Below are 18,697 nucleotides of genomic sequence, written 5' to 3'. Positions count from 1 at the left end.
AATCTATATTATTCAGAGTCCATTTCTTATCAAGAACCAGAACAGTGGATCAGAATTAAAATACTGGTCAGTGAAACTGGACACTCTCATTATATGACTCCAATAGTCTAGTATAAGCTACTGTAGGATGAGACAAGTTCATATTATTCAAAGACTCACTATTTAAAAAGGAAAATAGAAAAATAAGTACTTTTCAACATTGACCAAACCCTTTCTTTATATTAACTACAATTTGGTAAATATATTTGTGCTATAGTAAATAGTTAGAAATCTTAACAGAGGATTTTACCAGTAAGGATTTATAGAGTACATTTTTTCAGGCTTTAAAATGATTCCTGAAACAGTATACTAATTTATTTGAGAATATAATATTTATCAAAAGTTGATTATAGGAGTCTATTAAAAAAGTAAGTTAAGAGGAAAGCATAAAATAGGGTGCTCGCAATTAACTGTTAAATGCCTAGCATACAATAGCAATTAACTCTGAATAATGAGATGCTGAATGTCTTACTCAACTTGATATGCCTTTGGTATTGCATTTACAGTGCATTTTAATTGCATCAGGTTTTGCCTCCCATGCATTTGTTCGCACTCAACATGAGGCATGAGGAAAAGAAAACCACAAACATTTCCATCGGTACCTGAAGGTTTCTGATGGGAAAACATTTAGAAAATAATTTTAAGTAGATGCAACAAGTTAATGCTAAAATCAATAGCTGTATTTTTATTCTTAAGTAAGGTCATCATGAAATGGCACAGTATCACAGGCAATTACAAAATATTCTAAATATCTAGAATCTCCAGCATTCCTAGGAAGAGTTTATTGGTTATCAGAGAGCTGTATCACAAGTGAGAGATTTATAAGTAGAAAAACACACCAAATAATCAGTATCCTAGCCTTGACTTAACTACAAAATTGAGGAAAATGTCTAAAGCAAAACAATATCAACAACAATTTTATGAAAAAGTGCTGACTAGGATATTAAAATGAAATTAAAAACATTAGTAGGTAAAATAAAAGTTCATCACTGTCAGAAGGGCTTATAGACTTGTCTATAATAAAAATTAATTAAAAAATAAAAGACTGGCATCCAGATTGGAGGGAAAAGTAACACTCTATTCACAAAATATTATAGACAGAAAATCCTAAGGAATCCACTAGAAAACTATTATATCTAATAACTGAGTTCAGCAAGATTGAAAGACACAAAATTAACACAAGAAGCCATTTTGTTTCTATATATTGGCAGTTACCAATTTGAAAATAAAATTAAGAAAACAATTACATTCACAAGAGTGTCAAAATAATAAAATTCTTAGGAATACATTTAACAAAAGAGGCGTAAAATATATACTCTGAAAACTACAGAAGATTGTTGAAAAAAATTAAAGATCTAAATAATGAAAAAAAGTTCCATGTTCACGGACTGGAAGACTTAAAACTGTTAAAGCGATAATACCCCCTAAACTGATCTATAGATTCAACATAATCGCTAACAGAATCCCAGATGACTATGTAGAAATTAATGAGGTTGATCTAAAATCCATATGGAAATGTAAGGCAGCCAGAATCGTCAAAATAATCCTGAAAAATAAGGACAAAGTAGAAGGACTCACATTTCCAGATTTGAAAACTTACTACAAAGCAAGAATAATCAAGAGACTGTGATACAAGGATAGACATACAGATCAGTGGAATAGAACTGAGAGTCCAGAAATAAACCCATACATCCTTGGTCAACTGATTTCCAACAAGGATACCAAAACCAACCAGTCAGGGAAAAAACAGCCTTTCAACAAATGGTGTTGGGTCAACTAAATAATCACAAGCCAAAAAATGAAATCAGATCCTTATCTCACAACATCTATAAAAATTAACTCAAAATGTATCAAAGACTAAATGCAAGAACTGACATTCTAAAATTCTAAGAAAGGAAACTTTAAAGTAAGTCTTATTTTGAGCTAAGGAAGGAAGTTATTTTTAATATACACTGAAAGCAAAAAAAAAAACAGGAAAAAGAAAACATCTGTATCATTAAAACAACTTTTAAAATTTGAATTATAACCAATTCTATTAGGTGTTATGTCAGATTATTTAACTTAATGCTTCAACACACTTTTTCTTTTCTCCCCCTCCCTTCAGTTTTGTATATAGCATGTATAGGAAGTATCTGTGACCACCTGAACTTCCACAGTAAATGGAGAATGAGATAGAGAACCAGTATTCTAATACATTCTTTATAAACTAGATGCTTAAAAAATAATATATTTGGGGAAAAAAAGATAGAGTAACATTTTCCAGGTCACACATGATATGGTATATGAAGATATCCTTTGATATCAGACATTCTGTTCATAAATTCTTTGTCTTTGTCTAATTAACTTTATGACCTTAAATCATTCACACTCTGTTTCAGACTTTTTATAGGTCAAATTAGGCTAACTTCTATATCATATAATAGTTGTGCAAACTGAGCTCATTTTGATACCTTACATAAAACTTATCACATGTCTCTGTACCTGGGAAATGTTTAAGGAAAAAGTAGAATTGTTTTATTAATGTGATATGTTGGCATTTTGTCTGTATTTAATTCAAAACAAAACAAAAATACAGCAAATGAACATCCACCCAGCATCCCAAGAATCTAGTACCAAATACAAACATTGCAAGTTTACCAGAAACGCAAGCTGAAACTTGCTCTGAAATGAAGTTTAACTCTCTTTTTTCAGTTTTATTCATGTATTATTCATAAGTAAAATTTTATATATTTAAAGTGTACAATGTGATGATTAAAAAAATAGGTGTATTATTACCACAATCAGATTAATTTAACACATCCATTACCTCTCATACTTAAATGTACACACATGTATGTGTATTGAGAGTGTTCAAGACCCCACCTGAGTAAATTTCAAGTACACAATACAGTACTATTAAGTGTAGTTAGTGTGTTGTGCATTAGATTCCTAGAGTTTATTCATAGTATAACTGAAGGAAGACAAGGAGAATTTTAAAAGGTCAAAGAAATTTAACTCTCAACAAAAATCCTCAAAGCTTCCTGCAGCTCTCTTAAAACTACAAGCATGGCAGAGTGAAATGGCAGCTGTTAAAATAAAATCCTGAGAAGTTTCATTGTATAGTGAAGAGTGATGTTAAAGGAATAGTGATGTTAAAGGCTTAGTTAGTAGGACATTTATTGGAAATTATGATGGATGTTAAAACAAGTATAGATGTAAAATATATGTATACATGATAGCATGGAATAAACACTTATATATACATATGTGCAAACTTCCTGTAATTAATAACAAGAAACAAGGCAGAGTAATGTGACTGTTTCAAGAAGCTTTCAAAAGCAGATTTCAACCAGAAATGGTTATTTGAGATGACTCTCTATACCTCATATGAGATCAGCCTAACACTAATTCAAGTCCTATTGTCTTACTGATAAGAACAAATAGACTATAAACTTGATCTATAAGTTATGTAATAATCAAATATGAATTTTGGTTTTCTATGCTATGGTAATAAAGGTGTGTTGAATTTAGAAGGTTCTAGAACAGAAAGAAAGGCTGATGTGGTGACAATTTGCCAGGGGTATAAATAATCATGTTGTCACTTTAGAAAGAGTTCTTCAATGCTTTATTTGTTGTTATGGTGTATTTGGCTTATGTCTCTTATTTACCTTTTTATGATTATTAAGATCTGTTTTTATGGAGACAAATTAAAGCAACTGTTTTTTTGTTTGTTTTTGCTTTTTTTTTTTAGCTACTTCTGTAGGCCTTTGTTTTGCAAATAGTGATTAAGTACACTTATCCTTCTCATTGTATAAAGCAGCTACAATTATATAAAATAGAATAGAGCTTTGTCTTCCCCTATAGCACGTTTAACTAATATATTAGTTTCTATTTTTGATGTTTATGCCTCAAATATAAGTGTGCTATGTATTCACAGTAGCCACACATCAGTTAAAACAAAAAATACAATTCCTAAAAAAGTTACTTTTCTTGTATATGAAACTCATTAAATATTACTTATTTTACTAAATTGCTCTTTCTCTGCCTAAATTAACTACGGGTTTTTTTTAAATTATTATTTCTTAAGCATTCTCATTGCTTAAATTTTATTTCTTCCATATATTTTTCTGTTGGTCTACTTAATAAAGAGGTAAGTACTCAGGCATTAATGTTTTCAAAAAGTTCTTTGTAGCAGTGGGTTAAAATATTTTTATCTTTATATTTGTGACAATTGGGTAAGAGTCAAAAATCAAGAAAGTTTTCTATGCTGAGAAGCTAATCAGATAATGTTTTCTTTTATGATTTCTAATCAAGGAGTTTTCTTATTTATGAATTTAAGAATAAGGCATCTTTGGAGATAACTTTCAGAAGGGAAAACTTCTCTTTGAAATAATATCATTGACATTGATATGCCTTGGATGCTTACAAGGTGTTGGGAATTGTCTAAACACTTTAAATGTGTATCTTATTTAAGTTCCATTGTATTTCTGTCAAAAATAAGCTTAAGAAATTGAGAGAGAGGGAGGAGAGAGAGAGAATTTAAGAAAGTTCCACAAGGTTACACAACTACTAAATACCAGAACAGGAATTCAAACTCATGCATTTGGATACCAGAGCTTGAACTCCTGATCACTGACCTGATCAATGACCTTAACTATCTCTCAAGAGGAAAGCAAATGAAAAGGCATGCTATGTTATTGATAATACTGACGGAGCTTGGAATTTTTTTCTTTAATATATCTTTAAGGTGATCAAACTAACTGAAATGGCTGAAGTTTCATAACAGAAAATTAATCCATATGACAGCAAAAAGGTACTTGATTGAGGAGGAGATATGACACTTTCCCTTGGCATTTGGACTATCATTTGATGATTTTTAAGTAACTATTTTTAAAGAGTTCAGAAATACATACACATTTGTTAGAATGAGCATACACTGTTAGATTTCTATAGTGTCATATCTGAAGTCCAAAACAGACTATTTCTTTCTAGTGTTTCACAAGCCTTAAAATGTATGCAGTACCTTTATAATTTGAATCCACATTTGCATTGCTATTTGCCTGCACTTAGAAATCCAAATATAGAATAATCTTATGAATTTATTAATAAAGGGATTTTGAAGTTGAGTGTTTTGGTGCCACCTTCTGGCATGAATGATTGTATGAGATATTACAAATTCCAGGAAAGTTTCTAATTGTTAACTAAGTAAGATTAGATTAGATAAGTTAAATTAGATAATTTTATGTCTGTTTGGTATATAAATTTCTACTTCAAGGTGAATTTACTTGCATTGAGGACAACAAAGTGAAGGAAAGTGTGAAAGTGACTTGAACTATACAATGGCAATATTCAAGCTCCAGTATAATGTTTATCATATACATAGGAAAAAAAAAACTTACAGGAAAAGTAATGACATTAAAAAACAATTTTTATGGAGTCTTATATTAACTTTATTAACTAAATGTCACCAGTGAATTTAAAATGCTATTTTTTTCTGAACAACTGAATACAGAACACAATAACTTACATTGTTCTTTGAATTAATTGCATTTGATCCCGTACTTTAACTTTTACAAGCTACTTCATAACACTCTACTCAGGTTATTTCTGTTTCATTAGTATGTCATTTACTGCACAAAGCTTAATATTATGCTTTCTTTATTTACCTCACATTACTCTAAAATAGAGGAATAAAATTAGAAAGAAAATAGATCAAAATAGAAAAATAATTCCTGAGGGAAAACAAGCCATGAAAGATTCATCTAATGATAGTGACCTATTTTCCCAGAAACCATTAGCATCTAATGCTATTATAACGAGAATTTGAAAACAAAATGAGTGGACCCCAATAAATGCCCTTTGGGTCATGCCAATCTTACCATTACGCAAATTTTATGTTGAATTTAACCATTCACTAGGTGATCAATGTGGAAACTTTTAAATTCAAGCAATTGAAATTTTTTTTTCTTATTTACTCTTGTCATTATTTTGATTAGCAATAGTAATATTAGTATACCTTTTCAAAGACACTGATTTTATAAATTTGAAGAAAGAAAGCCTTTAGTTTTCTCTTTTAAATTTGGAACACCATCTACTCCCAGTTCCCTACATATCCCTTTTTAAAAAATTGCCAGTTATTTTCCCCTATCCATAATTTATTTATTTTCTTCATATTTAGTTTTTGTTGAGATTACAATTGACAATCCCTCTCTCCCTTCCTTCTTTCTTTCATTACTTCTTTTCTTCCTTTTTCCCTTCCTTCTCTTCCACATTTTCTTTCTTTAAAGTTTTGACTTTTTCATATATGCATAGATTTCCTTTCATTTTCTTAGAAAGCACTGTCCAAGAGATTCAGTTAAATAATCTCAGTATAGAACTCAACTATCTATGTGTCTAAATGTATCTATGTGTCTATCTATATATTATTCTATTGTCTATCTGCCCTTGACATTATATTTTCAAATTGATCAATTTCACTACATGGTTCTTTAGTCATTATTTTGTCAATAATGTGTTTTTAAGATTTATGTAATTGAATACTGAAGTCATAAAAGTACCTATATCATAGTACCTTAGGAGATAATGCATGAAAGATATTTAACACAATACTTAACTCATAGTAAATAACAAGTTAATTAATATCATTATTTAATATTTCATATGTGTAGGGAATTTTGAATACTTTTACACACATTAGCTTAGATAATTTTTATAATTAACCTGAATTTGTTTTTATCAACTTCAAATTTAGTATCAAAATGGTGCTTAACTTCATTTGAACATATATTTTCTACTTCAATATTATGTAGTCATTATTTTTGTTTCTTTTAAAATTTATTTTAGCTGTTATTGTTGAACTTTAGTCAATATCAAAATAGGCCTTTCCAGCAAAAAATCTGAAATATATAAGCTATATGTAATTTATTAGGAAAATTTGGAGTACCAAGGTTAAACAAGGACATTTTTAATAATGGACTAAACATTTAATTGAATATATTCAAGGGGAACATTTTTTTTCAAGATACTGTCAAAACATCTCTAGATAAAACATACCACTGTGGAAAACAGTAAAAGAATCTCTAAAAATTAAATATAAAAGTACTATATGATCCAGCAATTTCACTTCTGAGAATACATATAAAGAAACAAAAACACTAACTTGAAAGATGTCTGCATCCCCATGTTCACACCAGTATTATTTATAATGGCCAAGACATTGTAGACAAACCTCACTGTCCATTAATAGATGAATGGATAAAGAAATTGTGAGATACACATAACACACAACAGAATATCATACAGCCATCAAAAATAAGGAGAAGCCACCATTTATGACAACATGGATGGGCCTTGAAGGCATTATGCTAAGTGAAATAAGTTAGAGAAAGACAAATACTGGATGATCTCACTTATATGTGGAATCTAAACAAACAAGCGAAAAATGCTAATCTTATAAAAAGAGATCAGACTTGTGGTTAGAAGTGGATGGTGGGGGGAGTGGGGATTGGAGGAAGGTGGCTAAAAGGTATAAAAAAATTCTGTTTTAAGATAAATAAGTATTAGAGATGTAGTGCATAACATGATGACTACAGCTAACACTGATCTATGATGAACAGGCAAGTTGTTAAGAGAGTAAATCCTAAGAGTTCTTATTACAAGATTTTTTTTCTTTTCTTTTTCCTTTCTTTATTGTATCTGTATGAGAAGATAAATGTAGATGAACTTATTATAATCATTTCAGTATACATATAAATCAAACCATCATGCTGTAACGTTAAACTTATACAGTACTGCATGTCAATTATTTATCAATAAAACTGGGTATCTAAAAATCTGCTATTTATAATTCCATATAAAAGCCCTGTGAAATTAATTTGTTCACTCTTTGCTCTTCTTAACATTAGTTCACTTATACTTCACTCAGTATATTTATCTTTCTTAAAAATGACAACCACATGTTGTTAAAGTCAAAAATGTGATGACCTGATAACCAACCAGTTTCCAGGTTGCCAGATGTGATTTGAATGTTGCTGATATGTTAAAGTCACTGATGCAGATTGAACAGAATTGAACTGTGGACTTTGTTCTACTTTACTTTAAAGCTAGTACAAATGAGAAAACAAAGCAAGAGCTAATCCAAATTTTGTAAATTATTTTGGAATTTAGCTTCTCATAAACTCAATGAGCCCTGGAAATGCATTTGGATATGCTACACACAAAAGCACAGATTTTTCTTTCAATAACAAGCCATTTAAATCCTGAAGCTCTTTTTCCTGTTATTAAGACTTCACTCTGATTTAACTTCTCTTAATAACTTCATTATTTAAATAAAATACCGGAAAGTTGTTTTAAATAATTATCTTAACAATGTGCTATAAACATAAATAGATGAATTAATATAAGAAAGGCATTTCACTGAAAGAAAGTTTCTGGACTAATTACTTGTGTGACCTTGAGAAGTCTTTTAATTTCTCCAAGGTTTTGCTGCTTCATGTATGAAATAAAGGGTTTGGAGTCAATAGCTCTTTCAATCTTATCAGCTCTGAAATTCCATGATCATATGCTTCTGCCAGCCAGAGGAATATGAATGTAATTGAACACTTTATTGTATTAAGTTACTTGGTTCTGGTGGCTGGAGGAGATTCTCAGGATAAATAAAGTAGAATAAACAAATCTTTGTGCATTGTATGATCTTCATTTGTCTCAGGGTTACACTAATGAATTCTACATTTCAGAGTCTCAAAGAGAAAGTTAATGGCATCCTGAAGATTATCCTCATCTAAATTTTTATATGAGGGTCCTGACCCACTTATAGAAATTCATCAGGGATATAGAGGAGGAGGTACATGTTGATATTTTGTTTAATGAAGTCCTCCAAGATGATCAGATTCAAGAGTGTGGGTGGGTTCCATGATTAGCAGGAACCTCTTAAATTGCAGAATCTGTGGCAAGTTAGTAGAGTGTGTATGTGTGTTGAAATGTTTACTAATGAGAATCCAGGGAAAACAAAAAACTCGTGCCCAATGCTGGTACAGAGGACTAGAGGTGTTTTGCCTTTTAAGTGCTTATGCAGATTATGGGCTGTCGAAATAACAGGAATAGCTAGCAAAACAGTTTGCTAGAGAAGTGAGAGTCCATTTCTTACATTTTATGTACCGTGTGAGGACTTTGGCATTATCATGCTGCAATAGAAAAAAAGGAACATTTTTCATAAGGAGTTATGGTCTGAACTGTAGTCCTTTCATATTCATATTTTGAAGCCTTAACTCCCAAGAAACTAAATTTAGAGACAAGGACTTTAAGGAGGTAAAGTTAAATGAGGTCATAAGGGTGAGGCCTCAATCCCACAGGACTGGTGTCCTCTTAGAAAGAGGAAGAGACACCAGAGAGCTCTCTCCCTTCACGTGTGCACAGAGGAAAGCCTATGTCAGGGCACAGTGACAAGGTGGCCATCTGCAAGCAAGGAAGAGAGGCCTTGCCAGAAACTAACCCTACTGGCACCCTGATCTTGGACTTGTAAAGTAGACTGTAAAACACTATTTCAAAGCATTTGTTCCTAAAATTTTAATGTACGGTACTTCTATAAAAATGAAAAACATAAAATTATACACAATTTCCGTAATACATATATTAAGGAAAATATCACAGCAGTATCATTCATTTAGATAGTCATTGGAAATTTAAGTGACCTTTGGGGAAAAGTGAAATATACTCAATTTACAGCATAAATCATGAAATTCCAGAAGGTTTAAAAAAATAAATGCTTAAGTATTAGTAAGCTTACTTTTCAGGCAAGTGAGTAGAGAACAGACAAAAGCCAAACAAAGATATTTACTCTGACTTCAAAATCTATTCTGGCATACTATATTTTCTCCAAGAATTTGATTCTGCTTCTTTAAAAAAGAAGTACTGAAGGCTTTTCTCTCCCTAAGTAAAATACTGAGTTTTCTAAACAGAAATATTTAAAAAAAAGACCTGAAGCATTTTAAGAAACCTTTTATTATCTCTCTTTATTCAGCCTTCTTCCCCTCCTGTAGACATGCCTGCTGTTTAGAGACAACAAGCCCTCTGGTTTCTACAGTGCATCTGCCACAGTGCCCTCCACACCGCAGCCTAGGCTGTGACTCCCTCCCTTGGTTTCTATTCATCCTTTTACATACTGTCTTCTGCAGATTTACTGAATTCTGCTCATTGATGAACACATTCTTTTTCAATTTACTGTAGTCAGTTCCTTAAAAAAAAAACACTACTATTCTAACTTTACTAATGTTTCAAGTGAGAAAAGACAAAATGCTTTTCTCAGTCCTCCATCCTAAATTTCTCATGAACTGATAGTAAAAGGTAACTAAAATTTTTATTCCATTCAAGCAATTTGTATCTGTACTAACAGTCACTCTACCCAAGCAAGATTTAATTCCCCTGTGAAGAGGTTTCACTGCTTGCACTATGAATGAAGATGGCAGGAGGGGAAGTGGTGTACTTGCAATGTTGTTGATTTGTTTTAGAACCAAATTCCACAAAAATTTGCCCTTGTCTTTTTACATAATTTTATACAGCTTTACTAAATCAGGAACACATAATAATTTATTTTAAAACATACATGCACCTCTAAAGCAGTGGTTGAAGATTTCTTGATATTCCAAATAATTCAATTAAAAATTAAAATTCATATCAGAGAAATGCAAATCAAAACTACAATGAGGTATCACCTCACACCAGTCAGAATGGCCGTCATTCAAAAATCCACAAATGACAAATGCTGGAGAGGCTGTGGAGAAAGGGGAACCCTCCTACACTGCTGGTGGGAATGCAGTTTGGTGCAGCCACTATGGAAAACAGTGTGGAGATTCCTCAAAAGACTAGGAATAGACTTACCATATGACCCAGGAATCCCACTCCTGGGCTTGTATCCAGAAGGAACCCTACTTCAAAATGACACCTGCACCCCAGTGTTCATAGCAGCATTATTTACAATAGCCAAAACATAGAAACAGCCTAAATGTCCATCAACAGGTGACTGGATAAAGAAGAGGTGGTATATTTATACAGTGGAATACTACTCAGCCATGAAAACTGACAACATAATGCCTTTTGCAGCAACATGGATTCTCCTGGAGAATGTCATTCTAAGTGAAGTAAGTCAGAAAGAGAAAGAAAAATACCATATGAGATAGCTCATACGTGGAATCTAAAAAAGAAGAACAAAAACAAAAGCATAAATACAAAACAGAAAGAGACTCATAGACATAGAATTCAAACTTGTGGTTGCCAAGGGGGCAGAGGGTGGGAAGGGATAGACAGGATTTCAAAATTGTAGAATAGATAAACAAGATTATACTGTATAGCACAGGGAAATATACACAAGATCTTATGGTAGCTCACAGAGAAAAAATGTGACAGTGAATATATATATGCTCATGTATAACTGAAAATTTGACACAACATTGTAAAATGATTATAAATCAATAAAAAATGTTTAAAAAATTAAAATTCATTCATATACTAAAATATTATCTTTACTTAGTATTCATAATAAGAATATCAAATTTCAGAGAAAATTATGATCTTACAAAACAAATGGGAATTTTTTATACAAAAATATATACAAATTATAGTAAAATGTTTTTAAACAAAAACAATATTTTAGTGGAGTAAAATTGAGTGTATATATATTAGTGACTGTGCATATATAATCGAATGTTTACACATCATATATTTATAATTTTAAAATATTTTATGTATTATCCAGTATGAGGTATTCTAATCCTGCTGATATTAAAAAGAATGCCTCATATAAATAAAACCTGTGTATGGACATAAAGTATGACACTTTTAACATTCAATACCATAAAATCAAATTCAATACAAGAACACATTATGTAGTAAACAGATTAGTTTTTTTAAAGCAAAATTTTTGAAAATGTGCTGTGTACTGCATGATCATTTTAGAATAAATTATGAGTGTTTTGAAATATCATTTATGTGTTATTGAAAATAGTGAGGAAAAAATGTTTTCAACACCTCCTTTCCACTGATGCCTCTCTTATGACTTTATTAAAAATGTGTTAATTGAACAGAATGTGTATTCATTGAGAAAGCTGACTGTCCTAGTGTATATGGTTCATACTACCTATAATGAATTTAAACAAACAGCTAAAAAAATCCATTGCTTAAATGAGATATAGGAAATTAGCTAACGTTTTTCTGGATGCTACCATGAAATCATGGATCACTACAATTTTGATGAAGGTAATTAATTTTTAACTTTTTATTAATTTACTGTATAGGTATATATTTTCAGTACCACCTAAACATAGTAAATAAATAACTTATTATTAGTATTTATGTAACAGTAAGTAGGACATTATAAAGACTCTATAACACTAATGAAAATCATAGTACCATATACAGTATTCCATATAGCTGACAAGTATTGGACTCCATCTAAGAAGACTGCACTAAAAAGAACTGTAGCTCATCTTGTTCATAGGCCAGTTTCACCTATGAAGAAATCATGTAACATTCAACCCATGACAGCACTTTAGCAAAGGAAAATAGAAATTGATTTTTAAAGTAGAGAAATTGTACTTTTATCTTTTTTGATAGCATAATACTGGGGAATTTTCTATATAAATTATCCCAAAATAATTTTCAAACAAAAAAACAGGGCTTTTCATTTTAACTTGAAAATCATCCAGTTCTACAAACAGAGCATCTCTGGATTTGTTCTGTCTTCTACACTCACTCTCTTCACAAGAGTTTTCCATGAGGCTTTAAAGCATACCTGAAACTTGCAACTCCCAAATGTTATCTTCAACCTAGACTTCTCCCATGAACTTTGGGACATCTAACTCTATATTTAATATCTCCACTCAGATGCCCAGCTTAAAATGTTGAATTTGCTTTATCCAGAGCCTTTTCTCATCTCTATTGCCAATTTCTTCCTTTTGGTTGCTCAAGTCAAAAATACTGAAAACTTCCTTGACATTTATCTTCCTCTTAGACCATTTGAATCATCAGGAAATCTTGCTTCTACAACTTTGCCAACATCTCCACTGCTCCATCACCCTGGTCCAAACTACTGTCATCTATCGACTCTATTGTCTGCTTTTACTCCTGTCCTTGCAGATTACTGAATACAGCTAAATAGAGTTCTCCTATGATGCTGTGAATTATATCAAACCATCCTCTCAAAATCACTCAAATTGCAAATTTCATTAAATCACTTGCCTTTAGTATCAAATGGCTTACCTTTGTGACCTCATTTCCTTCTACTCTGCTCTTTTATTACTTTGCTCCAGAGACCTCCTTGCTTTTCTCCGTCACCTGAAAAAAAAAAAAATTCTCAATTTTAGCACTTTTGCATTTGTTTTTTTCCTCTTATGGAATATTTTTCTCCCAGATTTCCAAATGTCTAGCTGCTTAAAAGCCATCTTCTTTTTTTCTTCTGTTTCTTCTTTTTTTTCTGAAATATAACCTCCTTCTTGATGATTTTACTTACCATCTAAATTAACCTGCAAATTGACATCCTCCTCCCTGAACTTTTTAACTCCTGTTCCACATTGTTTATCATCTATTTGACCTTACTAGATCATGAGGTTCATGAGAACAGTATTTTCCTCCTATCCTTAATACATCAAAGAAAGTTTGATAAATAGAAGATGCTAAATATTGAATATATCATTGAATGAATAAACAAAAGAATCTATGTTAGAATGTTAAAAATTGACACTTAAAATAGTTGAATAACATACAGAATTGGAACATTCAAGAAATCATGGATATTATTATGAATACAGAAGCAAGAAATAATGTCATTACTTTCAAAAAACAAATACTTGGGCCATATGATATGCTAAGAATACATCTAAGAAAATATCTAGTGTAAAATTGTTTATAATGTCAGACAGTTTAATAGAAAGATGAATTATCCTGATGGCATTACCTTAAAATATCTATACTTAGTATGCTTTTATATTATTCTAGGAGATTCCTGGATCTTATGGTTAGTAATTTTAGCTGATTCATTTTTTTCTGACTATGTCATTACTAATACGACTCTGACTCATATCTTCATCTAGGAACAACCTGATTCACTAACTCTCTTAAATTGAATTTGAATATAAAATATTTTGGGTAATTCTTGGTTTTCTGAATGTGGTTAAACTAAAAAAAAAATGCAGACTAAATGGACTACTTAACTGAAAGAAACACATCTACAGGTCTGCAGGTGGTAAACACATACTTTCTGTCTTGTAAGTCAGTGATGCGATTAATATGTGAGACTATATGAATCTTAGTTACCAAGAGAAAAGAAAAGGCCTGAGGATTCTAGTCCTTCCTAATGTTGCAAAAAGGAAGAAGGTCTTAAAAATCACTCTTTTTCCAATATGAAGGGTTAATTGGTAAAGAATTCCCCAGAGATCCTCAACCTCATTGGCAGTGGTCAAGGTACAACAGCATTTTAACAGTAAGCTTATTCTTTTTCCAACAAGGGTCAAGAGTTGACTTTTGACCTAGGTCTAAAGTCCATACTTTATTTAAGACTTTCATCATCTTCTTCAGGAATAAAGAGAGAACCTGAGCCCTTATTGTAATACTGTGGAATTATATCACAGCCTCACCAAAATCCTTGGCTCCACTGATAACTCAACTTTTATACTATCTATCTTGAATCTACTACAATTATTTTCATTCTATCTTTTCCATGTTTAGGTTATTCACTACAAGAAAGCCCCAAACTCCCAGGTCATCCTTTATTATTACACTCTATAAACTCCACAAAGCTCCGTGCACCCACTTAAATAGCACCTACCACCTTTTCAATTCTACTATTGATGGATATTGGGCTATTTCCAGGTTTTGATTGTTACTACTAACAATGCTAGAAACATTAATGCACATGTATCCTTGTGTGGCTGTGCATGCATTTCTACGGAGTATGTACAGGGTTGCCAGATAAAATGCAAGTACATACAGTTAAATATGAATTTTAGATAAATAATAATTTTTATTATAAATATGTCCAAATGTCCTCCCTACTCTTATCCTATTCTCTTGAACTCACAGCCCATCATCAGCAAAATCACTTACATCATCAACCTTTTGTTCTGAGTTGCCCCTTTGCATTCTCATTTTAACAGAAATCTGTAGCTCATCTGAAGATACTACATTAACAGCCACCCTTTCGAGTGCTGACTATTTCTTTCTCCCAGAGTCCTTACACCCCTGTGCCTGACGTTTGTAGGCATTTTCCTGGTTCTTCATTGTTAATTTCAAACCATTCTCCCTCCATTCTCCCTTAAATCCTTCAGTTTTGAAAAATAGGTCATCAGATTACATCATTCAGTACTACTCATTAATAGTGGAATCAAGCAACCCTTTAGCATATTTCCCTAATTTCTTTCAGAGTTTAACTCCTGGCTCTTTATGATTTTCTCCAACACTAATCATATTTTAATGCTTGGAAATTTCAAAAATTATTTGGCTGATACCTTCAACATCTTGGCTCCTCAGGTTTTGGACACTTTTCCTCCAGTAATCTTAGCAACCCATTCCTATGACCACACCCTAGTTCCAGTTATTACTAATAATTGGAGCTCTCTTGATTTTCTTCACGTCTGTTGAATCATTACATCTCAGGTTCTTTTTCTGGTTCCTTCTTTTCTCCCAGACATGAGTTTTGGGATACTCAGTTCTTGGTGACTTTCTTTAGTGTGGTGCCCTCTCTTTGGGATGCTGCTAGTCTCATAGATTTAAGTACATTCATATTTTCATTAAAATCCACATTTATGTTATTTATATCTCTTGCTCAGACATCAATTCTATACTCTTAAATCATACATTATTCTGAATAGCTCCAGATATCTCAAGCTTTATGTGTTTAAAACTGAGCTCTTGATATTGACACAAACCTGCTCTACTTGTAGCCTTTCTCATCATAATTTAAAACAACTACTTTCATGCAACTACTAAGGCAAAAACTCAAGAGTTATCTTTGATTTTTCTTTCTTTCTCATCCCACGATCTATTTTTGCAAGAAGTTCTATCTCTACCATCAAACTGGATTCAGAATCTGGTAATTTCTCATCATCTCAGCTGCTGTAGCTCTAGTTCAATTTGCCATCTGCTCTTACTCAGATTATAGCAATAGCCTACCTATAGGTTTTCTTCTTCTTGCCTAGTTGAAAGTCTGTCTCCTACATTCCAGCTAGAGAAATACTATTAAGGCATATTTCAGACTATGCTAATTTTCTCCTTAAAATTCTTAAATGGCCCCCATTTCACTCAACCTAAAATCAGTCTTTAAAATGACCTATAATTCCTTGGACTTTCTGGCCCCAGTTTATCTCTGTGACTTCTATTCCATTCTCCTTTCCCTCACTTGTCTCTGGCCACATTGTCTTCTTCACTAGTCCATGAATGCAATCAGGCAGATGCCTGCCTTAGGCCTTGGCAACGGATCTTCCTTTGGCCTGGCGTATTCTTTTCAAACTTACAGGCAGATCAATTTTCTCATAAATTTTAAGTCTTTTCTCAATTATCTTATTCTCAGTGGCTGATCACCCTGCAAAAACTGTACAAATCTCCTCTCTTACTATTGCAAGTTTTCCACACCTTGCTCTATTTACTATATTAATACTGATTATATTAAAATTATAAATATGACATATATCATAATTCAATCTATTATATTTGTTATTTAACTGTTTCATCCTTTTAGAACAGAAGGTTGAGGAGAGATAAGGGTGGGATCCTGGCACATAGTGGGTCCTCCACACATATTTTCTGTTATTAATGAAATAAATATTCCATTAAATACCCAAGTATTTTTTTAAAAGTGCACCAGTTATACAATTGTTTGCTTTCTTCAGGCAATCCTAGTCTTATCAATGGTTACTAAACATCATTTTCTCATGGTAACTAAATATTGCTATTCATTCAGTTTCACTGACTGTAGAGACAGCTTGTTTGAGAGCAGTACTCATAATCTCAAATTCTGAAACTTACTGATTGCACAATATTATATCTAGAGCTGGAGCATTTCTCTTGTACTTTCCCATTTCTCTTCACTGAGCTAATTATACTTCAGCTTTAGTGTTACTTCATAAGAAAAGTTGCCCCTGAATCCTCTAACCACATTACCAGATTATAAGATTACCATTATATATTCTTTATTATACCTTACTTCACTCTATTAATACTTTTTATAATTATAATGAAATAATTATTTCATTCTCTATTTGTCTCTTCCAAATAGATATAAGTTTCATGAAAACCAGGATTGGCCATGATACATTTCTTAAATGTCCATTTATAACTTGTCAAGTTATCCCCAGTAACTATTGAATTGTTTAGAAATATAACCACTAATTATTTGTTGAATGAATTAATTTTATAGAAGAAGATCAATGACTTTTTAATAAACACTACTTTATTTTCTGACATATAATCAATTATTATTATTATTTGCTGATGACTATTACAAAGCACTCTCAATAATGTTGATTACTAAGGATAATATCCCACATCATCTAATCACTTAAATTTGAACTCAACAAGACTTGCAATAAATTACGTATTTGTGTACATTTATATAAACATGAAACATTACATTTCTTAAGTGTTTAATAAATGAAACATTCCAACCTGTTAAATGACTGGTTTAATCCAATGTAAATATTAAAATTGTTTATTCCAGTTTTACTATGAAATATCAATAGTGAGATCTATCCAGACACTGAAAATGAGTGGCATAGAGAAGCCATATATCTTTCAGAATTTGCTCCAATCATGTTTACTCATTTAATTTCAAAACATAATGTTTTGCCTTACATTATCATTTACTCTGTTGTTTTTATAAAGTATATAATTTTTGATATATATTATTTTTAGTAGAAACTGTGTATTACTAATTCATAATACTGTTATGTAAAATAAATATGTTATTTTCTTAGATTACACATGAAAAAAAGTTCCTCAGGGATTTCCAAAGTAAATGCAACACAATCGCTAAACTTTTTTTTTTCAAAATAGAATTACACTTGTCAATTAGTTTAGCTTCTGAAAAGGCACTAAAATATATGGTCTTATCACCCCAAGAAAGAATAAAAATATACATAAAAACCATACTATTACTGCAATTGATTTATTCAATCATCCACTCTAGAGTATGGCACTTATCTCTATAGGATTACTTATTTTCATCAATCAAGAATACTAACCAGGAATGACTTTTCATCAATCTCACCCAGAGCAGTCACGCCTTTCTAGTTTGAAGCCTGCTATAAAATACGTCTTTGGTTAGCAAATCTCTGAGCTAAGCAGAGTTGAAAATGCTAGCTCAAATCAGTTTGGAAGAGGGCAAATAGCTCTATTTGGTCTTGACTGAGATTTAAAAGATTTACTTAGGTTAGAAAATTGGGTAAAAGCTTACTGTGTCTAAATTCTACATTCAAAAATCTTCTTAAGTTTTATGGTGAAAAAAATATATTCCATACATTTCACCCAAAGTTTCATCAGAGATAAGTATAAAATAAGAATGTATAAGTTAATTATAGCATAATATTATTCCAGAATAAGTACAATTAAAACAAAACTTTAAAAATTAAAACTTAAAATACATATTATCTATGAATAGATTTAAAAATCTAAAATTTAATTTAAAAATTATCCTATT

This window comes from Vicugna pacos, chromosome 2, assembly GCF_048564905.1.
Source record: "Vicugna pacos chromosome 2, VicPac4, whole genome shotgun sequence".
In the NCBI taxonomy this organism is placed as follows: domain Eukaryota; kingdom Metazoa; phylum Chordata; class Mammalia; order Artiodactyla; family Camelidae; genus Vicugna; species Vicugna pacos.
This window is presented reverse-complemented; position numbering follows the sequence as displayed.